This window comes from Lissotriton vulgaris, chromosome 12 (genome assembly GCF_964263255.1).
Source record: "Lissotriton vulgaris chromosome 12, aLisVul1.2, whole genome shotgun sequence".
In the NCBI taxonomy this organism is placed as follows: domain Eukaryota; kingdom Metazoa; phylum Chordata; class Amphibia; order Caudata; family Salamandridae; genus Lissotriton; species Lissotriton vulgaris.
Genome location: NC_141700.1, coordinates 46,076,489 through 46,102,455, shown reverse-complemented (window position 1 = coordinate 46,102,455; position 25,967 = coordinate 46,076,489). Strand labels below are relative to the sequence as shown.

Below are 25,967 nucleotides of genomic sequence, written 5' to 3'. Positions count from 1 at the left end.
GTCTACCGCCACTTCAAGATGGAAGGCATCCATCTTCTCCGAGACATTCTCCTTCAAGGGGATTGGATGGTCCGTCTGGACCTGAAAGACGCGTATCTCACGGTACCGATCTTTCCCCCTCACAGGCGCTTCCTTCAGTTCCTGTGGAACGAGGACGTTTACGAATTTCAAGCCCTTCCGTTCGGCCTCTCGTCGGCCCCATGGTGCTTTACGAAGCTCCTTCGGCCGGTGGTGGAAACACTACGCGAGAGGGGGGTTCGGATGATCATATACCTCGACGACATCCTGATCATGGATCAATCGTCGGATCGTCTGCGGTCACACTTGACCATGACTATTGCCCTGCTCCAGGACCTGGGTTTTGTGGTGAATGCCCCGAAATCGGATCTCCTCCCGAAGAAACAAATCTCTTTCCTGGGCTTCCTCATAGATTCCGACGCGGCGAGTCTCAGTCTCCCGCAGCAGAAGGTGAACAAGATCCGCAAGGAACTTTCACAGACCCTGAGGAGGGACAGGATCTCCCTTCGACATCTGGCCCGTATTGTGGGCCTGCTCTCCTCCTCGATCCAAGCGATCTTTCCGGGCCCACTACACTACAGGGCTCTTCAACGCCTGAAGGCACAACACCTCCGGAAAGGCCTGACTTATTCCGAACTCATCTCCCTCACGGAGGAAACGAGGACGGAACTGCGATGGTGGATAGAACACATGAGTGCATGGAACGGGAGAGCGATCTTCGGATCCAGCCCGGACCTGATCATAGAATCGGACGCCAGCAGAGCGGGCTGGGGAGCCCGTTGCGGAGAGATCACGATGGGGGGCCGTTGGTCGGAGGACGAACTCCGTCTCCACATCAACTGCCTAGAGCTTTTGGCGGGCTCCTTTGCGATCAAGTCTCTGACGCAGAACAAAGTGTCGTGCTGTATTCTGCTGCGCATGGACAACATGTCAGCGGTTCAGTATATCAATCGCCTGGGTGGACCTCGGTCCAAGGCCTTAGCGAACATGGCGAAGGACTTCTGGCACTATTGCCTGGAGAAACAGATTTCTGTCTCGGCGGAATATCTCCCAGGCACGCAGAACTCGATAGCGGACTGGCACTCCAGAAACTTCCTGGACTTCAGCGATTGGAGGCTGCACAGAGGGGTCTTTCAGGCCCTGCAGGGAGCGTGGGGTCCGTTCACGCTGGACCTGTTTGCCTCCAGGCTCAACCGTCAACTTCAGAGGTTCGTGAGCTGGAGGCCGGACCCGGAGGCGGTCGCGGTCGATGCCTTTTTACAGGACTGGTCGACGGAACAGGCGTACGCCTTCCCTCCTTTTCTCATGATTCCTCGAGTAGCGGCTCAAGTACGCCGCCAGCAAGCTTCCCTGGTCCTAGTGACCCCCTTTTGGCGGGCTCAGGCATGGTTTCCCTCACTGCTGGAGCTGTCTTGGGACTGTCCAATTCAACTGCCCTCGTTTCCGTCGCTACTTTCGGGGCCTCTGGGAGAGGGGCACCCGCTGGTACTTCAAGGGACCCTGGTCCTCATGGCATGGAGGATTTCCGGGGTCGGTGGCCGGACGACCGCCTTTCGGCGGGAGCAGCAGAACTCATCAGCAGGGCCTGGGCCCCTGGTACGATCAAAAGGTACCGATCGGCTTGGCAACGGTGGCGTCGTTGGTGTCTGGGAAGACACGCCGATCCGGTGGGGGCCGACATTACCCTCGTTCTGAATTTCCTGGCTGAACTGTCCGACTCGGGGTTGGCGTATCGGTCCATTAATTCTTTCAGGTCCGCCATTTCGGCAGGACATGTTCACGTCGATGGACGCCCGGCGGGAGAACACCCTTGGGTTTGCAAACTCATGAAAGGCGCCAGGCTTTCGGCTCCTCCCGAGCCCAGGTACTCCAATCTCTGGGATGTCAATATCATTCTCAGGTTCCTTACCTCTTGGCGTGATAATAGCTATTTGTCTAGGAAAGAACTGTCAGCTAAGCTGGCTATGTTGCTGTGTCTGGTCTCGTGTAAACGAGTCTCTGACGTGCGGGCGCTAGACGTCTCGGCACGCGTATTTACTCCGGAAGGGGTAACGTTCACGGTGGCTAGGCGTACAAAGACTAGCATCAGGTCAGTATCGTACCCGTCCTTCTCAGATCACCCTAAATTGTGCGTGGTGCGTTGCCTTAAGGCGTATGAAGACATGACCGAGGATTGTCGCCCACCGGGAGAGCGTCAACTCCTCATTGCTCTGAGGCAACCTTTTAAAGCGGTTTCAACCCCGTCTATTGCCCGATGGGTCCGTTGGCTTATGGCCGAGGCGGGCATAGATGTGACCACTTTCGGAGCTCACTCTGTTAGAGGTGCCATGGCTTCTAAAGCCATTCAGGTAGGTGGTAGGTTAGAGGACATCATGGCAGCAGCAGACTGGTCCTCGGAGTCTACCTTCAAAAAGTTTTACTTCAAGCCTATCTATGGCGCAGCAGAGCTTGTTGTGGATAAGCTTTGAAACTGCATAATCCTCGCCTCCGTCCTGACATAGAATGCAAAATTTCCTAGCTAACGTAACGGAAAGTTTCAATTCTATTAAGGACAAGGAGGCGAGGATTATCCCACCCGAGCCGGGGCGGCCTCGTCCCCCCCGTGTACCTTCGTATGTCAGTAAGTACTACTTTTTGAAGTATGTTGCAACTGTGTTTGTACAATGCATTGTGAGAATCACTGTTTTTACCATGTCAGTTCACTGGTTTGCAATCTGTACTGTTTGCGCATAAATCATCATGCTTCGTAGTCTCTCTACATGCTATGTATTGATGTGCCTCGCTTCTGGTCAGAAGGACTGGATAACGTTTTCCTTATTTACTTTAGGACACGACCAGAAAGAATGAGGTGTCTTACGTAAATTTCTGCCTCACAGAGAAGACGAGGAATAGAAGAGGACGTCATGGCTAGTTATACGGCGGACGGAGCCATCATTGGTTGTTGGTTGCTATGGACACTGTTTTCCCATGTGCTCATGGGAGTTGTGGTTCAAGAAAAATGTTTTGATTGGTTTTTCTTTGAAGTGCTGATTATAATAAAGAGAAGAAAGGACTGCATAATCCTCGCCTCCTTGTCCTTAATAGAATTGAAACTTTCCGTTACGTTAGCTAGGAAATTTTGCATCCTCTTCTATTTCATTAAAAAAGTCTGACATGCAGTCTCCCAAGATGGCCACCAGAGACAAAAGAGCCCAAATGTAGCCCAAATATCACCCAGATGTAGCCCAAGTATAGCCCAATGACAGAATGTCCCAGAGTGTTCTAAAGAACAACTAGAGCGCTAACAGTCTTACTTATGACAAAAGTATGGCACACCAGAAGCCATCTTGATTTGAATGAAGTGGTAAGTCAGAAAACATTTAATTTAAAAAGGAACAAAATGAGGGGGTTCATTTTGCCATAGAAAGTATGATTAGTGCTTCAGAAAGAAAAATTAGGGCACATTTTGAGTGACTTCTCAAATCCTCTTCTAGTTCATTAAAAAAATTCTGACATGCAGTCTCCCAAGATGGCCACCAGAGACAAAAGAGCCCAAATGTAGCCCAAATATCACCCAGATGTAGCCCAAGTATAGCCCAATGACAGACTGTCCCAGAGTGTTCTAACGGACAACTAGAGCGCTAACAGTCTTACTTATGACAAAAGTATGGCACACCAGAAGCCATCTTGATTGGAATGAAGTGGTAAGTCTGAAAACATTTAATTTTAAAGGTACAAAATGAGGGGGTTAATTTTGCCATAGAAAGTATGATTAGTTCAAGTTCAAGTTCGGGCATTTGTATAGCGCGCTACTCACCCAGAGGGTCTCAAGGCGCTTGGGGAAGGGGTTCATTATTTGTCGAATAGCCAGGTTTTAAGTTCTTTTCTGAAGGAGATGTGGTTTTGAGTAAGGCGGAGGTGAGTGGGGAGTGAGTTCCAGGTCTTGGCAGCCAGGAAGGAGAAGGATCTGCCACCCATGGTGGATTTTCGGATGCGCGGGACTGCGGCGAGGGCTTGATTGGACGATCTTAGTTGGCGGGTGGGTTTGTAGAAGGACAGTCAAGTGCTGAGGCATTCGGGTCCTAGATTGTAGAGGGCCTTGTGTGCGTGGGTGAGAAGACGGAACGTGATTCTTTTGTTGACGGGAAGCCAGTGGAGGTCTTTTAGGTGTCCGGTGATGTGATCTTGGCGAGGGACGTCTAATATGAGTCTCGCTGATGCGTTTTGGATGCGTTGGTGTTTTTTCTGTAATTTTGCTGTGATTCCTGCGTATAATGTATTACCATAATCCAGTCGACTTGTGACCAGTGCGTGGGTGACGGTCTTTCTTGTCTCGAGGGGGATCCAGCGGAAGATCTTTTTGAGAATGCGAAGTACGTTGAAGCAGGAGGATGAGACTGCGTTGACTTGTCTGGACATCGAGAGAGAGGAGTCTAGGATGAAGCCAAGGTTACGTGCATGGTCTGTGGGTGTGGGTGCTGTGCCCAGAGCGGAAGGCCACCAGGAGTCGTCCCAGGCAGATGGGGAAGATCCTAGGATGAGCACCTCCGTTTTGTCTGAGTTGAGTTTTAGGCGGCTGTGTTTCATCCATTCGGCTACTTCTTTCATGCCTTCGTGCAGATTGGTTTTGCCGGTGTTGGGGTCTTTGGTGAGGGAAAGGATCAGCTGGGTGTCGTCAGCGTAGGAGATGATGTTAAGGTTATGTTGACGCACAATGGATGCGAGTGGGCTCATGTAGACGTTGAAGAGGGTGGGACTGAGTGAGGATCCTTGTGGGACTCCACAGATGACTTCAGTGGCCTCTGAGTTGAAAGGGGGAAGTCGGACTCTCTGAGTTCTCCCTGCTAGGAACGAGGTGATCCAGTCCAAGGCTTTGCCTTGAATGCCGATGTTGCTGAGGCGTTGTATGAGGGTGCTGTGGCAGACTGTGTCGAAAGCAGCTGAGAGGTCGAGTAGAATGAGGGCCACTGTTTCTCCGTTGTCCAGTAGATTTCGGATGTCGTCTGTTGCTGCAATGAGGGCGGTTTCGGTGCTGTGTTTGGCCCGAAATCCGGATTGAGAGGGAGTTGTTGGATTCAAGGAAGGCGGCGAGCTGGCTGTTGACAGCTTTCTCAATGACTTTGGCCGGGAATGGGAGGAGGGATATGGGTCGGTAGTTTTTAAGTTCAGAGGGGTCTGCTGTGGGTTTCTTCAGAAGAGCGCTGAGTTCGGCATGTTTCCAGCTTTCAGGGAAGGTGGCAGAGTTGAACGAGCAGTTGATGACATCACGGAGATGGGGTGCAATGATGGAGTCGGCTTTGTTGAAGATGTGGTGGGGGCAGGGGTCGGTTGGCGAGCCAGAGTGGATTGAGTTCATTAGGCGGATGGTGTCTTCAGTGGTGATTGGGTTCCAGGCGCTAAGGATGTTAGTTGGTGGAGTAGGATCTGAGGGGGGTGGGGAGTGTTGATCGCTGGGGGTATTCTCGAAGCTGTTGTGGATGTCGGCAATTTTGTTGTAGAAGAAGGAGGATAACGCATCGCAGAGGACTTGGGAGGGAGTGATGTCGTTGGATGCTGCGGTGGGGTTGGTGAATTCTTTGACGATGTTGAAAAGTTCCTTGCTATTGTGAGAGTTGTTGTTGAGACGATCCGTGAATGCTGATTTCTTGGCTGAACGAATCAGTTGATGGTGTTTGCGGGTGGCTGCCTTGAGGGTGGCCATGTTGTCATTGGTTGGGTTTTTTCTCCATGTTTTCTCCAGGGTGCGGCATAGCTTCTTGGATTTTTTTAGGTCATCATTGAACCAGGGAGCCTTTTTGCTTGCTGATTTGGTCTGGTGCTTTTTCAGGGGTGCTAATTCGTCAGCACTGTGGGTGATCCATTGCTTGAGATTGGTGGCCGCTTGGTTAGGGTCCAATGAGAGGGTGGGAGGGTTTTGGTTGAGTGAAGCGAGGAGTTGGTCGGAGGTGATTTTGTTCCAGTTTCTCAGAGGAATAGGTTGTGGGCGGTTGTGGGTCAGGGTGGTTTTGTAGCTGAAGTGTACACAGCTGTGGTCTGTCCAGTGGAGAGCTGTGGTGCGGTCGAAGGAGATGTGCTTGCTGGAGGTGAAGATAGGGTCAAGCGTGTGTCCGGCTATATGGGTGGGGGTATCAACAAGTTGTTTGAGTCCGAGGTTGTTCAGGTTGTCCAGAAGGGTGGTGGTGTTGCTGTCGTGTTTGTTTTCAAGGTAGTAATTGAGGTCTCCTAGCTGAATGTAGTTCTCGGAGGCGAGGGCATGTGGGGTGATGAATTCTGTGATGTCATCGCTGAATTGAGTGCGGGTGCCTGGAGGCCTGTAAATGAGGGTGCCTCTGAGTGTGGTCCTAGGGTCGGTGTGGATCTGAAAGTTGAGATGTTCGGTGGTTGTAAGATTGTCGTCGGAGCTAGTCGTGATTTTGATGGTGTTCCTATGAATGATGGCGATGCCTCCTCCTGTCTGAATGGAGCGGTCTTTACGGATAATCTTGTAAGAGTCCGCTATGGCTATGGCGATGTTGGGTGCTGAAGATGTGTTCATCCATGTCTCTGTGAGGAAGGCGATGTCTGGTGACGCAGTGTCGAGTAGGTCCCAGAGTTCAGTTGCGTGTCTGTGGACTGAGCGGGTGTTTAAGCAGTATGCATTTCAGGCGGTCAGAGTCGGTGCTTTGTACGGAGGGAGTGGATTTGGTGAGGGTTCTGGAGCAGTTGAATGTGCAGGAGAGGCAGGCGAAAGGGCCGTGGGTACGTCCAGGGATGGCAACGCAGCAGTGAGGTGTGCATCCGGGGTTGAGGGCGAGGAGAGTTGCGGCATCATAAGTGACTCTAGTGGGTTGGGTGTAGCGGGGACCAGGGGGTCTGGCACTGGGCGCGGTCCAGGCGCGAACGGGCGTAGACGGGCTTGCCCAAATGTAGCCCAAATATCACCGAGATGTAGCCCAAGTATAGCCCAATGACAGAATGTCCCAGAGTGTTCTGAAGAGCAACTAGAGCGCTAACAGTCCTACTTATTACAAAGGTATGGCACACCTGAAGCCATCTTGATTTGAATAAAGTGGCAACTCTTAAAACATTTAATTTAAAAAGGAACAAAATCAGGGGGTATATTTTGCCATAGAAAGTATGATTAGTGCTGCAGAAAGAAAAATTAGGGCACATTTGAGTGACTTCTCAAATCCTCTTCTATTTCATAAAAAAATTCTGACATGCAGTCTCCCAAGATGGCCACCAGAGACAAAAGAGCCCAAATGTAGCCCAAATATCACCCAGATGTAGCCCAAGTATAGCCCAATGACAGAATGTCCCAGTGTGTTCTAAAGAACAACTAGAGCGCTAACAGTCTTACTTGTGACAAAAGTATGGCACACCAGAAGCCATCTTGATTGGAATGAAGTGGTAAGTCTGAAAACATTTAATTTAAAAAGGAACAAAATGAGGGGGCTCATTTTTCCATAGAAAGTATAATTAGTGCTTCAGAAAGAAAAATTAGGGCCCATTTTGAGTGACTTCTCAAATCCTCTTCTATTTCATTAAAAAAATTCTGACATGCAGACTGAAATCATGCATTTTGAACACCAGCAGCAGACTTCCCTGGTGAGCAGTATCTTTACTACAGTGATCTAATGAGCAACTAGAGTGCTAACATTCAGAATTTATGGCAAATGTGTGACACATCTGAAAGCCTTCTTGATGGAACCAAAGTAAACAAGCATTGAAAATGCAATAGATCTCGCCCTCGTTTAAGTTAAAGCCATTCTGTTTGTAATGAGGTGGCTTTTTAGCTTTGCTTTTATTAGTGTTTTTAAAACTTTCATGTAAATAACATGCATATGTATGCATATATGTATATGTATGAATGCATTTATATTTGTATTTATATAGATATGCAGAATATATATGTTTATATATGTATGTATATATATATACACATACATATATATAAATGCATATGCTTATATATGCACATATATATATTTATATGTGTAGAGAGAGGTAGAGAGGTAGAGGTGTAGAGGTAGAGAGGTAGAGGTAAAGAGGTAAAGGTAGAGAAGTAGAGACTAGTAGAGAGAGGTAGAGAGTAGAGAGTGAGTAATAGAGAGTAGAGAGTGAGTAATAGAGAGCAGTAGAGAGAGTAGCAGAGTGAGTAGTAGAGAGTAGTAGAGTGTGAGTAGTAGAGTGAGTAGTAGAGAGTAGTAGAGTGTGAGTAGTAGAGAGTGAGTAGTAGAGAGTAGTAGAGAGTAAGTAGTAGAGTGAGTAGTAGAGAGCTGTAGAGAGTGAGTAGTAGAGAGTAGTAAAGAGTGAGTAGTAGAGAGTAGTAGAAAGTGAGTAGTAGAGAGTGAGTAGCAGAGAGAGAGAATAGTAGAGAGTAGAAGAGAGTGAGTAGCAGAGAGTAGTAGAGAGTGAGTAGTAGAGAGTAGTAGAGAGTGAGAAGTAGAGAGTGAGTAGTAGAGAGTAGTAGAGAGTGAGTAGTAGAGAGTAGTAGAGAGTGAGTAGTAAAGAGAGAGTAGTAGTGAGTGAGAAGTAGAGAGTAGAGAGTAGTAGAGAGTGAGTAGTAGGGAGTGAGTAGTAGAGAGAGAGTAGTAGAGTAGTAAAGAATGAGTAGTAGAGAGTGAGTATTAGAGCGTAGTGGAGTAGTAGAGAGTAAGTAGTAGAGAGTAGTGGAGAATATTCTAAGGTTTGGCACAGCACCACTTCCACAATAAGTCCAATCAAATCATATCACTTAGAGTCCTTATTGAAGCGCTGAATCTTGGTATATATTCAAATGCTTTTATTTTCCTTAAGTTTATGTACCACAGCCAGCCGACGCGTTTCGTTCTGTACAACAGAACTTCTTCAGGGCATTCTTATTTCCTTCAAGTTATGTCGGTATCCTTTTGTCATATAACTAGATATTTCTTCCAAATGTTAGACGAGAAGTAAGTACATTCTTATTCAAAGTGACTAGGTATCAATTTTACCCACACAATTCGGGCAGACTTGAGTAATTTATAGCATCCTCAAAGTCAGTCTTTCAAAAATTCCAAATTATAGGACATGATAATCCAAATCCAAATGTTTCTCAAGAAAAGTCATTTTCAATCGATCGGAATATCGGCGTTTGGGCAGATATGACCCAGGAACCCCCAGTATGCAAGGGGAATTAGTCCCCCCTCTGCAAACGCGCCAGTGGCCTGCGTTGCAGAGAGGTGTAAAAAGGGGCATAGCCTCATTACACCTCTGTGCAATGCAGCCCCCTGGCGCATACTAGAGGTTCCAGGTGGGCTAGTTGGCCCCCAGGGACCCCCAGTATGCAAGGGGAAATAGTTCCCCCTCTTCAAACATGCACGGGGGCTGCGTTGCAGAGAGGTGTAAAAAAGGGTGTAGCCTCATTACACCTCTCTGCAATGCAGCCCCCTGGCGCATACTGGAGGCTCCTGGTTGGCTAATTGGCCCCCAGGGACCCCCAGTATGCAAAAGGAATTACTTTCCCCCTCTGCAAATGTGCCAGGGGGCTGCGTTGCAGAGAGGTGTAAAAAGGGGCGTGGCTTCATTACACCTCTCTGCAATGCAGTCCCCTGGCGCATACTGGAGATTCCTGGTGGGCTTTCAGGTCTTATATAATTAGGAATTAGCATTTAAAAAACCTTTGAAATTCACTGAAAAAAACCATAGGTTTCAAGCCTTATATAGTTAGGAATTATGATGTCACTGACCATGTCATGAATGATGTAATATGTGACATCATCAGCAGTGGATTGCGGGTGTGCGAAATATAGTTAGTACAACTAACTATATAGCAGCAATTTCAATGGTTTTGTATGAGTGAAATGTCCAGCTAACTATAACACCCCTAAAACTTATAGTTTTTTTAGTGAATTTTAAAGGCTAATTCCTGACTATATAGGGCCTGAAACCTATGGTTTTTTCAGTGAATTTCAAAGGTTTTTTAAATGCTAATTCCTAACTATATAAGGCCTGAAACCTATGAACACATCTAAGTTGTGTATAGTCTCTGCCTCCTTGGCAACTCACACCCAGCCCCCACATCAGCGGCAAACCCGCACTGTGTATGGCCTTCAGTGCTGCGCAGCGGGGACACGTTGCAGGGCCTGCCAACCCATTGCCTGCCGGCCAGCCCTTGCTGCACCACGGGTTCGCTGCATGGCTTGACCTGTACCATAGCCCAACCCCCCGCAAGGCAGGAACACCTGTTGGTCACAGCCTTCGGCCAGTGGTTGACCTGCAGCCAGGCAGTACATCCAAACCCATGGAGTGGCCAACCGCTGCTGCGTACAGCCTATGGCACTGTACATCAGGGGCTGACCAGGTTCCCGAGTCCTGTAATGGCAGCAGCAACACTTTGTTCAGTGTTGATGATAGTCAATCAGATCACTATGTACCATGGTACCGGCACAGGGGAAAAAAGCTCCCTCATCCAATCAGAAGGCTGTAATTCTTAAATGTTCTTGTATTGCGTGACTCCAGCGGCACAAGCCATCTAGACATACCTAGCTTTTTCTGAGCCTTAACCCCTACACGCCCCATCTGAGCACCTTTTAAAAATGTTTGCCACATTTGGTGTAATGCCTAGAGCTGTTTTATTCTGTATCAGAGAGGAAAGATTCCTATGGGAATGAACATGGGAATATCCCACCAAAGTTTCATGCATATTTGTCGGCAAGATTATGGAAACCATGATGTAACTATAATTACAGAGTTGTGATTCCCAGTGGTTTGATATATATATATATATATATATAAATTTCAGCCTGGGCGGAGTTGCAGAGTTCTACTCTGCGGAACTCTGCAAAGTGCTGCAAAAGCTCTGCCGCACTCTGGGGAGTTCCACCAGCGGCGGGGTCTATTAAGTCATGCTACTTGCACTGATATTAAGAGCTGGGAGTTTGTCCTGCACTGTAAAATCAGCACGAATGGCACTCCGAGTCAGCCCGGAGGGCGTTTCTGCTTTCTGCCACTTGAGTAGACATTCTACTCGCGTGGCAGCATTCTCAGTGGTTGTGACCTTCCGCGACACATTGAGAAATCATGCCTAATGTAAGCAAAACCCTGCACAAGAAAAACTTCGCTCTGCATCACTTTGCAGAGTTTTAAGGATCTCTTTGCTCAGCGCGGAGTGGGCAAAACTCTGCCGCTGGAGCGAATTTCTTCATCCACTCCATATATATATATATATATATATATATATATATATATATATATATATATATATATATATATATATATATATGGTCATGTGATCAAGGCTTGTAAGAGCCGAAACGCGTCATGTCGGACTGGTGTTGGGTCGCACAATAAATTGAAAACCTGCACTATCTATGGGTCCTGCCTCGTCATTCAAGATACCAACTTGTTTGTGACGTCTGTGCTTACCGAATATATATATATATATATATATGTGTATATATATATATATATATAAATATATATATATATCATCACGAATGTCCTTTTTCTTACTTGCTTCAATGCCTTCGGAACCAGAAACAGCAACGGGCACCTCTTATTTTGTGCAAACCTTTTATTGTTTCTTTTGCTTTGTGCGCTGTGCCGCCATGACGCGTTTCGGCCTATGCAGGCCTTGATCACATAACGCACCTACAGGATTATATATATGTGTGGCTTTACGAATATATATATATCTCAAGCACATTTCTCTCCAAAAGAAGAAAGAAGTCTGCACTCACGATATGGCCATGGAAATCCTTTTATTTAAATCAAGTCACCAGCTGTAATTAACTGATGCGTTTTGGTCTCATCTGACCTGGTTCACAGGTAACGGCATTCTTATTTAAATGACACCAAAGATCTATTGCATATTTAATGTTTGGTTATCCTCGTGGGTTGAAATGCATGATGGTCTTTGTAGTGTCAAACAGTTTTTTAGCCCCAGCGGGCCACATAAAATACTTTTAAAAGGTAGCGCCCCCAATTTCGTTCTATTTCACAGCTCCGTAACATACAGGCTATATAGATCCAAGCCGCAGTGATTCATGGCGGCTCCTCTGCCATGTGTCGCATCACAACTCTCCTCCAAAGGCGGTCCTCAAAGGCAGTATTGGAGCACTTGCTGGGGGTGCAGTCGTGCGGCCGGACCACGCCGCTATACATCAATATTTAAAACTGTACTCAACAATATAACAATATAAAAGGGTGTCTAACATACCTACATGTAATTATATCTACAGGATATCTCATACCCCCAGGTGAAAAGATCCATAGGACAGCCCTCACACCTCCATGCAACTACATATGGTGCATCTCTGATTCTGTCGCTAACAATATCTATAGGGTGTCTCTCACATCCCCATGTAACAATATAGACACAGCATCACTTCTACATGTGTCAAAAGGCATCTCTCATTTCTGAATGTAACAATATGGATAGGGTATCTCTCATACCTGTCTGCAATACCATCACCATATAAGAATATCAACAGGGCGTTTCTCATACTGGCATGTAGCAACGTCGACAGGCCATGTGGCATGTAACAACATGTGTACGACATCTCTCACAGTGGCATGTAAGCATATCAATAAGACATCTCTCATACCCACATGTAACAATATCTACAGGGCATCTGTTGCTCCTGCATTCAACGTTATCAGAAGGGCGTCTCTCATACCAGTTACGTACCAATAACAAAATCGCATCTCTCATACCCATATGCAATAATATACACCAGCATCTTTCATACGGCATTCACAAATCACTGATACGGCCATGTAGCAATTTCAACCGCAGCAATACCAAAAGTGCATCTCATACTCACACACAACAGTTTCAAAGGGCCTCTGTCATATCCGCCTGCAACAATAAAGAAAGGGTATGTTGGGTGCCTGACAGTCGCGGCCAGTGCAGGTAAGAGTGGTGAGGCAGGGCAAAGGGGTAGTCGACAGACAACCGAATGTGGACAATAAAATGTAAAAAAGAAATAAAGCCACTTACCTGGAGTTGGCGATGCGGCCGAGTGGTAAGTAGTTTTATTTCTTTTTTCCTATTCTGTCATCTGTTGACTTCTTCCCCCACCCCACTGCTCTCACCTGCACCGCCCGCGACTGGTACCCGCAAGTAAAAACAGGAACATGGCATCTTTCGTACCAATATGCAAAAGTATCATCAAAGCATCTTTCAAGAGGGCATGCAACAATTTCAAAAGGGCACCACTCTTACCCACAAGCATACATTTCAGCAGGGTGTGTCTCAAACCCACATGTAACAATATCAATCAGTCATCTCACACTCATACACAACAGAGCATCCGGCAGATTCTCATACAACAATACACGAAGGGCATCTCTCAGACATGCATTCAAACATATTTAAAGGGCATATCTGCTCACACACCATCTTGCATCTCACATTGGCACTCGCAAGAAAATCAGGTCATCTCTCGCCCCTTGCAGACAACTTACAAGGCCATCTTTCACTCCCATGTACCTCAGAAATGCCAGAAGTAGCTCCGGAAAGGTGACTCACAAACAATTCACATACAACGCACAGCCAAGAGATATGACCCAACACACACACACACATGAGAAACCTTTAAACCTGCAGTAGCACCCGACAGCATCAATCATTCTCACTGTAAAACAGCACTTGTCAGGCTCTAAACGCGTGTCTGGGGGACGTTTACGATGAAGAGACTGAAGGGCTCCGGCATTAGCTGTTTTTGTCTGCCAGAGATAAGGGCGACCCCTTCCAGCAGCCACGGAACCGCAGACACTAGGTAGCGCCTCCAGGAAGGAGCCCCAGACGGAGGAAAAAGCCCAAAGGCAAAAAATCTCCAGGTGACAGCAACAAATCCGGCGGTGGAGGAGCAGAGCAACACCATAAACAGGAAGCAAGCTCGCAGGAGAAGAAACTGAAAGAGCAGGAAGCAAAATCTTCAGGAAGGAACGCAGTCCTCTGCCCTGGACAGGAAACAGGAGCGAAGAAACGCACCTAACACTAGGAAGCGTTGCAACGTGAATGAGGATGGACAGGCTTCAATCTTTACTCTTGAAAACAGGAAATTGCATCAAAGCGAGCATGGCGATTTTAGAATGGGAGAATCTGGTAGGAGAAGAAAGCACGGCAGCCAGCTTAAATTGGGCTGGATATTTTCTGTGGTGGAAATTCTGGGACCCAGAATTCACCAGGAAATGAGGATGACCTAATGGCTGCCCCCATCAAGTCACCCCCAAAAATAAGAATGGTAGGCCAGCCGCCACCAGGTAAGTTTGAGACAGGGAATGTGGCGGCCTGTCGGCCTCGCTGCCCCAGCTGTACTTGCTCCACTGTGTGCCCCATCCACCAGAAGCGGCATTGGGCTGGGCACCAGTGGCGCGACAGTACTTTGCAAAAACTATAAGCAGACTGTGTGCAGGACCAGCATCTGACCTGATGCCAGAATTGCCATGGCAACCGCAACTGTTCCAAATTTGCTACAGAACGAAGCAGCAAAGTGTTGGCCTTTTTTCCTTCTTTCTGGATTACACTGCCCTAATGAGGTCTCCTTGAATGCGGTACTTTCCAGTCCGGTGGCAGTCAATGCTCTAATGTGGGGTCGGGGTTGCAGGTTGCGTACATTGGCACTCATGTTTTTAACACAGGGCCTTATTTTCATCATTGGAATTTGACTCACAGCAAAAGACAACAAGCAATGAAAATGCAATAGGTCTCGCCTTTGATTAAGTTAACGCCATTTGCTTTGCTAATGGTATTGTACAGCAAAGCATATGGCTTTAACTTGATGAAAGGCGAGACCTATTGCATTTTTAATGCTTGTTGTTTTATTCTCCTTTCTTTCATATCGGATGCATTGCTCAAGTACTGCTGAATGGGGGTCACTGCTCATTCTATGATGTCATTTAATTTTTCAATATCATGATTGTTGAAAATGGATTTCATTGTGATATGGGACAAAACGCTAGTTAAAAATAAAGAATGGAATTGGTTGAGGAGATAATATCACCTTTTCTCCCGCTCATCAGATTAAATGAACTAGAAGATTAATATTCTGTTTGCTGAAAAGCTGTGCCAGACTTACTTCCATTTATCCTGAAGTATGAGTCTTTTATTAACATCTGAACATTTTCAGTTAGCCCTGTAAGTGGTATCAAGAGCCAGAGTATCTTGCAAATAAGCATTTGCAATGCAATAGGTCTCACGTTTTGGGAGAGTTAGAGCTATTGGCATTGTAAATGATAAGATATTTTCTCTATGTGTTTACCTTTGGAACCTTATAAGTGTTTAGATATGCAGCACAATATCCATAACTTCTGCACACACCCACAGATTGGAAGGTGCGCTGCAGAAGAAGTATACCTTAATATACGGGAGCAGATGAAGCTGCTCGGTGTACAAAGTCATCTGTTTAAAGAGGCTGCATTGGCACCAATCCACCAACAGATGTCCTTTGTGAAAGCTGCAAAGGAAACCTGTGTCTCTAGATGTTCCTTCTTGACGAAGTAAAGCGCTGCAATAACAATTTACAAAATAACTGAAAACAAAAACACCCTATTGATGTGTGTTCATGACATAGTCCTGAATTACAACATGTGCATGTAAAGGAATACTGTGCATTCAAGTGCAAAAAAGAAATAAAACCATTGTCTTTCAATTTGCAAAAGACCTTGATGTTTTTAAGTATAATAAATGAAATGGCACGCAAAAAGGAGTGCTGCGGCAAACAGGCATGTGTATTTTAATGTGAAGGTGGTGACACCTGGCTGTGAGTCACTGCCACTTAAGCTCTTACATACCCGAGTGCTTTTGACATGCTAGTGTCACCTTAACCTAGAGCCAATCTAGGGTATACAAAACATACCAAAGTGGGTTCATTCTTTACCCAGACAGCCACGTATCTCAGGACTGCTGAGTTTTTGAAGGCAAACACATGAACTCTGACCTGCAACCCGTACAGCCCGGTTAGTGCTTTGACTGCAGTGCTATTCTTTCTTTTCAGAGGTGTGAGTGCTTAAGAGGGGGACTCTATCGATCATCCACAAAGTTCCTGTTCGTGTGTCAAGCAAGACACCCACGTTGGAAGTGCAGCACCTGTGCGTCAGTGGGCGCGAGTTGCAACAGGTCAGTGGAGCCTGACGACAACACTGCATAGTGTCAGCATGGCCCAGCACCCGTCTGCACGCTTGCCTCTATGCTCAAGCAATGTACCCTAGTGTCGAGTTGCAGTCAAAAGCTCAGAAAAAAACAAGAAACCGACAAAAAGAAATTGAGGAAACTTGGAAATTCATCACTGTTATAAAAGTTATGTAATTTACCGGGGTTACGTCAATGCGCTGCGAGTGAAGATTAAAGGTTATTAAATAGCGCCTTCCACCTTATATAACACCTGACAGTACAGAACACATGCGGACCTGAGGTTCTGAAAATTACTAATTCGTTCGTACTCAGCCTCCATTTTGTGATCGCCGCCATTTTAGGTTGCCCTCACTCAGGCAGCTCGGCGAACGCGATGTTTTTGTCGTTTCTGTCTTTGCGTGTCAGGTGGCTTCTCTGCTAATGTTTACTAGCGAGTGTCAGGGTCTGGCCGAGTACACTAATTCCTGTCTGAGCTGATTAATTCCCATCCGGACTACATGTTGGTTCACACCATTGTTTCCTTTAGGTTATCTTATCTGCTGTCCTTCGCTACATGTCTCCTGTATTCTCCTGTTTCACGACTGTACTTCTACGACACACAGCTGTGTTTTTCTCTGCTTGTAAAACGAATAATGTGGATTCATTTGTAATTTACTTAAGGGGTCGAGTGACAAACGGGACCGGGAATTTGAGTTGCCTTAGTCTTAAAACATTGTCTCTATTGTTTGCCTATAGCTCATGCTTGTGTGTTATTGCCTTTTTGTATTGTGGTGTACTGTATATAAACCTGTGCGCAACGGAGTTAAGTGGCAGTCTCTTTTGAACCTCGTTGCACTGACAACTTCTAAGACCACTGTACTAGCTGCAGCTAATAACCATCTTCTACGCCAGACGAAGAGTCTGTGTCTCTGTATTTGATAAGGCAGGTGAACTCCGGGGATTTAGGCGTACCCTGCGCCGCCGGGCCTTAAGGCTGCGGTTCTCCAACTGGCGCCCAATGTGGGGCGACTTCAGCGGTAGCGGTTGAGCCCGAGGGTCGTGAGGAGCCCCGCAAGAAAATTCTGGAGGAGGCGCACCACCTGATCGACCCCTGTATGTCAGAAGTGGACCGAAGGTCTTTGACACCGCGGCTACTCCTCTGCGACGGCTGCTGACGACTGCTGCCCTGACTGTCGCCCTGACTTGGACCCTTCTGATGACGTTTGGTAGAGCGAGATGATAGACGGACCTTCGCTGGTGTAGAACGATCTTTAGTTAAGTATTTGGTGGGTCGCTCCCACAGACCTTTGTTTTGTTTTGTCTTTGGTACATTCAGGTATTGCAATAGCTGAAGCCAAGGGGTGAGTACGATTGACTATTACAATGATCTATACCCCTTGTTGTTTGTGATCAGTCTAGAGAAGTGACTATGCCTGGGCTGAGTAAGTTTAAGAGATTTTGTTGTTTAGGTTGTACAAGGGATTCCCAGTTAGAGGAATCGTGCCCGATCCCTCCAGTTGGAACTCCCACTTATGAGCTCTATTCGAAACATGGTATTGGTCCCATTACCTTTAACGAGACATGGGTCCGATATACGAAAAATAGTGGAGTTTTAAGATGGCCCCAGAATGGTAGCTTTGATCCCACTATTTTAGACAATCTAGAAACGATTTTGTTTAAAAGAAAAGCCCGGCCGGCTATGTTTGACTCCTTTCGCCTTTGGCGTAAAGAAGCCAAACAGAAAGAAATTAAACAAGCGAAAAAGGATAAGAAAGTACATGTCGATTTCACAGGCTGCCCAGCAGCTTAAAGATAATGAAGTGGTTGATGCAAAGGAGGTATCAGAGAGACAACATCGTATGGCGATAGATATATGCTATCCGATGCTGCCTACTTCCTCTTCAGATAAAAATATGGAATTAGAAGATGATGCCCTAATGACTTGTTTATTGAGTTCCCTTCCGCCCTAAGTGCAAAATGCTACAGCACCTCCGTTACCCCCTCTTGTTGCTCAGCAAGTGGTTGCTCAGTTGCCTATTGTTCAGCAACAGGCTCAGCCTGTTAATACTTCTTTGCCTGCTTCTGCTCAATCCACGCAATCTGTGATTCAACCTCCGCCTTCTCCTACTCCTACTCTTCAGCCTGTTATGTTTCAGTCTCCGCTGCCTTCTACATCTGTCATGCCTCCTATCCTTTTGAAGGATTCTCCTACTTCGCAGAGGAGGATAGCGGATGCTGTTTCAAGTTCTTTTCTCCTCTCATTGGGTCTTTCAATCTGTCTCCAGCTTTCTCTAGATGACAATCTCGTTGTCAGCTTCCTCTTACGGACGAGAAAGTAGTTTTGGGTACTCTCGCTCTAGATGGATTGAGCAGGGACTAGAATATAGTACCGCAGATATTATGAGTAACTTCTATCAGTGGTCAGAACCTACGCAGAGATATGTTTTTAATGTTATGTGTCAAACTCTTATTAAAGGTTGGGAAGATATGGAGTCAGATACAGTTCCTTTGGAATTGCTGAAGTTGCAGGCAGACTTTAATAAAGGCATTATTGTAGGAAACGGGGATGAAGAGGCAGTGAATAAACTCATTGCATTCCGCACTATGTTCTTGTCCTTGTCTGTTTCCGAGGCTAATCCCGCCAATAAATAAGGTAATAAGAATTATCCGATGCGTGATGTTCCTCCTGTATGGAGAGAAGCGGAACTTGGTCCACCACCCGTTCCCCGCTCATTTCCAGCGTATATGTGTCCATGAACCTTGGAAGAGGTCTGAAGTTTTGGCACTTAAGAGCACTCTTCCGGACCCCCGTAAGAATCCTGCTGGATATTATAAAGAATTGTCCCAAACAGTCGATGCCTGCATTATGAATTTGGCCAACATTGATATGCTATTTGGAAATGTGATTCCGCAAGGTATATGGGCGCGGATTCGTAAGAGTAATGCATAACCCAGGAAAGGGTACCCCAACTCCAGCAGGTCATTTTGCTCCTCCGTCATATCCTTTTGAGGTGTTGCAGATTGATTACATTCATATGGATTGCTGCAACAACCTCAAGTATGTTCTGGTGGTGGTATGTGCCTTTTCCCGTTGGACAGAGGCCTACCCCTTAAATGATAATGGTGCTCTGTCAACTGCTAAAGTGCTAATTAAAGAATTCTTCCCTAGATTTGGTTTCACGTGCATTGTCTGGAGTGACAATGGAAGTGAATTTGTGGGCCAGATTATGCAGAAAGTATGTTCTGGTCTTGGTATTAGACAAAAATTCCTTGCGGCAAACCACCCACAGTCAGCAGGTTTGGTTGAGTGTTACAATGGTACACTCAAACTGAAGCTAGCCAAGATTCATGCCAGCACTGGCCTTGCTTGGCCTGATGCTTTGCCCCTAGCTCTTTTGTCCACCAGAACTACTGTGCACTCTCGTATGGGACTTAGCCCCTGTGAGGTGGTATTCGGACGCCCGGCTAATGTTTGGGGCATCCCTCGTCCCAAAAGATATTCTGACATACCATATCCTTTGTTGATTGATTATTTGCAGAATTTGACTACTAAATTGAGTGTTATTCGCCAACAGGTGCAAAGTGTTTTGCCGGAGGCCTCCATAGACCCAGGTCATACGATTCAACCTGGAGACTGGTTCTGTGTGAAAAACTTTCAACGGACGAAGAATCTGGAGCCACGCTGGTCTGCGTCTACGCAAGTTTTGCTCGTCACCCGCACGGCTGTTAAGGTGGTGGGAAAGAGAAGCTGGGTCCACGGTGTGCACTGTAAAAAAGTGCCACTGCCGTTGCCCTTCGACCAGTGGATTCGTAGTGGTGTGATAGAATCAGACACAGCTATTCCTTGCTTCGTTCCCTTCAGTGACGCTCAAATCTATGGGACTCAGTCAGAAAAGGCGGATGATGACATTCTTCAAGCTGCTGTGCCTTTGCATCGTCGGTTAGATACTACAAATCCAGAAGCTCTATTTAGGGACCAGACCGTGCCGAGCAAAACACGTTACAATTTGAGACCAAGAACTAATAAAGAGAACTGAACTTTTTTTGTGAACATTTTCCTATTTAAAGACATTTCTTTTTTAACCTTTTTGCTTCCTTTTGGTTTTAGATGTGCCATCTGTCTCCGTCGCAGGGTCACGGTAGGAGTCTCAGACTGTAACCTGGTTTTTGATCTTTTAGTAAGTGGCTAGTGCCTCAGAATATACAGAAATAAGTAGCTGAGTGATTAAGGAAGATTGCAGTGAGCGACATTTTTTTTAGACAAAGATGGATGGCGCAACAACCATAGGTAGGAAAAATAGGAAGCAGGAAATGCGAACCAAGTATTGTAAATTATTGCGTAGTCGCTTTGGCGTAACTTTGTGTGTTTTGATGGTCTTGTGTATTTTATTAGCTTGCTCAGGATGGATCGTTCATGTTTTGCAAACTAGAAATGTTGCTAATTCTACATCCTCTTTGCCTTCTCGTCTTTCTGTCTTTTCATATAAAATGCATACTCTACCCCCTCATGAGCAGATAAGGAGAGCCGAGTATATGAACAATACGTTTGTTCAATTGTTGCACCAACATCAGTTGGCTATTAATATGACTGACTGTTGGGTGTACGGTCTTATGCCACATAATGCGCAAAAGGGAATGCCATATCTGGTCCTTCCCTTCTCATATGAAGGTTCAGCTTGGGCTTATCTGACGATGTTCTCAGCCGCATACCACAACAGACTTAGAAGCCCTGTTAGAACTTCTGGGAATGGACTAGATTTTAGTCATAGCTCCCTGATAAAAGGCATAGTAATAATGGCTAAAATCGTAGAGAAGAGTAAGATTCCATTAGATGAGAAGAGAGCTTACGATGGATGGAATGTTACCCACTATGTCTCTATTCTTGGGGACAAAACTAAGAAGAGTGAGTCTTCTCCAGTATGGACTGTGCCCCATCAAGGTAAATTTTGTCTCTAAATGAATAGCAAGAAGGCTGACATGCAGCAGAAATGTGCATACACATATTTCTTTTCGTCCCTTGATTTCCCTCCGTTGGTTCCGTCACAAGGAACGTATTTTGTCTGCAATGACCGAGCTCATACTTGGCTCCCTTCTAATTTTCCTGGAACTTGCTACATAGCTTTTCTCCTTCCCCCTACATATATGGCTCCGTCAGACCATCACAGAGTTAGACATAGCAGAGGTGTAATTGATGCCAAAGACACGGCAGAACAAGAGGGAGGAGACTTCCTTAAAGGATTCCTTCCCCTTTGGGGCCCGATGATTAACAGCAGACATATTAGGCAACTGGTTCGAGTGGTTGAGACCACTATTAATGTTACTGCAGGTGCGATAGGTAATATTACAGCAGAGCTTCAGGGTGACCGTCTCATGACGGTGCAAAATCGAATTGCATTAGACGTGATCCTAGCAGACCGAGGTGGTGTCTGTAGATTGATAGGATCTAGTTGCTGCATTTATATTCCAGACGACGCTCCGGTAGTATACCAAGCCATTTTCAAATTGCACAAGACCTCCGAGTCGATTCATCAGGACGAACGAGATTGGTCTTTTATGGGATGGTTTTGGGGAATATTGTCAACTTGGGGATGGAAGATCTTCACATTCCTTGGAGCAATCTTAGCCGTCATATTCTATGTATGTGTGCAATGTGGTCCTGCAGTTTGTGGCCTGTTGGCTACTTTATGTGTTCCACAATCTGCTACTCAGAAGACAGAGAATATTCGAATAATGGTGCAGCAACAACTTGAAGACTTTATGAACATCAGTGTCGACTCTGACTCAGATTAGCGTGAGTTGGTTTGTCTTTGCCTGAGTAATGGCAAAAGGAGGGTCTGAGGTTCTGAAAATTACGAATTCGTTCGTACTCAGCCTCCATTTTGTGATCGCCGCCCTTTTAGGTTGCCCTCACTCAGGCAGCTCGGCGAACGCAATGTTTTTGTCGTTTCTGCTTTTGCGTGTCAGGTGGCTTCAATGCTAATCTTTACTAGCGAGTGTCAGGGTCTGGCCGAGTACACTAATTCCTGTCTGAGCTGAGTAATCCCCGTCCGGACTACATGTTGGTTCACACCATTGTTTCCTTTAGGTTATCTTATCTGCTGTCCTTCGCTACATGTCTCCTGTATTCTCCTGTTTCACGACTGTCCTTCTACGACACACAGCTGTGTTTTTCTCTGCTTGTAAAACAAATAATGTGGATTCATTTGTAATTTACTTAATGGGTCGAGTGAAAAACGGGACCGGGAATTTGAGTTGCCTTAGTCTTAAAACATTGTCTCTAACGTTTGCCTATAGCTCATGCTTGTGTGTTATTGCCTTTTTGTATTGTGGTGTACTGTATATAAACCTGTGCGCCACGGAGTTAAGTGGCAGTCTCTTTTGAACCTCGTTGCACTGACGACTTCTAAGACCACTGTACTAGCTGCAGCTAATAAATACCATCTTCTACGCCAGACGAAGAGTCCGTGTCTCTGTATTTGATAAGGTAGGTGAACTCCGGGGATTTAGGCGTACCCTGCGCCGCCGGGCCTTAAGGCTGCGGTTCTCCAGACCACACCCAAATATAGAGCGCGCACCCAGGGGCTATAAACGAGAAAAGGCGAAAACAGACAGAGGGAATAAAAGAGATTTGTAATCAGCACAACATGGTCGCTAGCGACAGGCATTATTAGTAGCATTTATTATTAATTACTGCAGTACCACAGGCTGCTACTAGAGGTCCCTATTTCTAAATTAATCTTTTGAAAATCACTTCTAATAATTACCACTCCACATACAATAGTCCAGTCACTGGTCCCCCCTCTTCTGGCCTTCTTCCCTTGGACCCCCCCCACCCCCTTCTTCTGTTAAAACCCTCGGCATAAAAATGAATGCCCAACTCACTCTGCACTCCCAGGTGAGCTCGGTGGTTTCCTCCTCTTTTTTATCCCACCGCACTATCCGCAAGGTTTCCCGCTTCTTCTCCTTCACGGCCCTGAAACTTATCGTACTTGCCATGGTCGTCTCCCGCTTGGATTATGCCAATGCCCTTTACCACGGCATGCCGGCTTACAACGTACGACGACTTCAGCTGGTCCAGAACCAAGCGGCTCATTTGGTTTACAACCTTACAAAATCCCATCACGTCACTCCCCTCTTAAAATCCTTGCACTGGCTCCCCATTCGCGAACGTTCCCAATTCAAGGTGGGCTGCCTCACCTTCCAGGCCCAGCTAGGCTCATCTCCCGCTTTTATCTCCTCGGAGATCAAACCATATGCCCCCTCCAGGGAACTTCGCTCCTCTTCTCAACATCTACTGACTGTCCCCCGTTTTCGCCGTAAAAAATGGGGAGGCTCGAAATTCTCTACTCTTGCCCCCATTTTTTGGAACTCCCTTCCTATTCAACTTAGATGCTCTACCTAATACTCGCTTTTCAGAAAGGATCTAAAACCTTTCTATTCTCAAAAGCCTTCCCCCTATAATTTCCCTCCATTCCCCCCCCGTGATTCTCGCTTCTCAGGGACTCAGCATACTGTAGCGCCATGGAACCGGCAGGTGTACGCGTGCTTTATAAATAATTTAAAACTCAAACTCAAACTTAGGGGGTCATTAGGATCGCGGACGGACTTGCGTCCGTCCGCGACCCCAGAGTAGGAGGGAACATCCGCATGGGCTGCGGCGTTCCCTCTGTGCAGATTAGGATGTGACCGCCACCCTGGCGGTCACATCCTCTATTTTTAACATTGCGGCGGGTGGAGCTTCAAGCTGCACCCGCAGCAATGTTAAAAATGCACGCATTGCATTTGAATGTAGAAAGTGGCAGGCACCGCGCGGTGCCTGCCGCTTTCTGCATACAAATGCAGGGGGGTACCATAGGTAACCCCCATGTGCACCCCCCACCCCCCTTCACCTAGGGGGCCCGCAACGGGCCCCCGCAGTGAAGTTATACATGTTTTCCACGGGGAAAAAGCTGCCGCGGAAAAGCATGTTTCCAAGCACATCCTAATCTGGCTGACGGTGTCTGAGAGACACCGTCACCATATTAGTGCTTTTCCGCCGCGGTTGTAAGCCAACCGCGGAGGAAAAGCTGCGGACGGATACCATGACCCACCAGCCATCCTAATGTGGCGGTGGGTCTTGGTGGGTCCGCAGAGGATTTTCCGCATCCTCCAGGCCGGCGGTGGCTTCCGCCGGCCCGGAGGGTGCGGAAAATCGTCCATCCTAATCAGCCCCTTAATGTAATAAAGTGACACGCTCCTTGGCCTCTTAGACTACGTTTACATGAATTTTATTGCAATGGTTTACATGCTAAACATTTTCATGGCTGATCTCATGTACCGGCTCTTAGAGCCAAACTGTTGTGTTTCAACATAAACCAACCCATTGGCTCCGCTCTAGTTATTAATTTGCCGGCTCGCCCCCCTCTAGTCCCTGGAGCCAGATGCCAGCGCTGATTACACTAAATTGCAGTGCCACACGCCATCACTAGAGGTCCACAGAATTATACACTATCAATGACTGCAGTACAGCGGGTCATCGCTAGAGGTCCCTGGAGCCTACGCTATCACTGACTGCACTACAGCAGGTCATCGCTAGAGGTCCCTGGAGCCGGATGATATCCCTTAGCTTTTGCTCCTGGGCACTCCAACTGCTTCCCTCGCGGTTTATGTACGATAGCCATTAGCAATATTCGACTTCCCACTAACAATATCTTTTTCTCCTGTAAACGGTTTGCACTAAAGTTGTGCTTCCTGTTATGTGTGAAAAGATTTCCAAACAAAATTCTGCGCTGTGTTTTTCAAATTCAATCGATGCGCTACATTTGAGGCTCGTATTTTCTTTTAAATATGTTTGCTAACAAGAGTATATTTATCCCCTACGGTTTGAAATGCTAGAAACCTCTGTCCTTCTTTGACGATTCGATGTTTTCTGTTATTCTTTCATCCCATCACTAAGAATGTGTTATTAAATCATGGCATATTTTACGAGTTTCATGCTTTTTTTTAATAGCAAAAGAGTTGCGCCCTCTAAAACGTGCAGGTTGGAACATGCGCAAAAGCTGCTCGAGCCAATATTAAGTGTGATTATCTTGATGTGCGTGTAAGTAAATCACTTTGCGTGAGCATAACTTCTGCAATCACAGACTAATTTACACCAGCCCTGGCTGCACATGGGCGAAGTATGCTGTAAAGCGACAGGGTTGGAAGTACAACATACCTTGATTTACATATCCAAAAGAGGAGTGATCAAGGAGTGGCTAAAGACATGCAATGCAAATGTGGGTGACACCCACAGAGAAACAGTACCAGGACAATTTTGCCGATCCGCCCAAAAAAAGCAAATTAATTGCTCCTTAGTTTTTACCTCGTCTGACCAGTGGTAAAGGATAAATTGGAATCAGAAAAAAGAAAAAAGTTTCAGACAATAATAATAATTTGAGACACTAGAACTCTGTAAAAAAACCTCAAGTTTTCATGATTAAGTGAGCCCCTCGACGGCCAACACTCCTTCGCTGCCCGCAAATCCGACCAGTTACAAAACAAGAAACCTGAGACTGGAGCAGTTTTTTTTTGCATCTCACTTTCACTTTAAAGTGAAAGCGAGATGCCAAAAAAAACATGCCGCCGAGCTTGTCTTTATGGGGTGGTGTGATTGAAACACATGGCCCCATAAAGATAAGAAACCTTTTGCGACCAACGTAAATCAGAGGAGCCCGTCTAAGTGGGCCGTCTGAAAGAGAGAAAAGTCCACGTCACCAAAAGCTCTTTCCCAATGGCTGGCCACTGTTTAGTATAAACGGTGACGCCGGCTAATGGGAAAGAGGGGCAGGGCTTAAAGCCCTATACATGAAAGCCCTCAAAAACCTCAAATCTTGCCAGCGAGACTGCGCATGTGCTAAGACATGAAGAACTAAAAAGGAAGAAAAGAGAT

At 46.3% G+C, this 25,967-nt stretch overlaps 1 protein-coding gene across 1 annotated transcript in view; it reads left to right on the top strand.

Moving 5' to 3' along the window:
* Positions 1 to 25,967, top strand: part of LOC147673218 (uncharacterized) — a 41,839-nt gene that overhangs the window by 1,669 nt on the left and 14,203 nt on the right. The window lies entirely within an intron of this gene.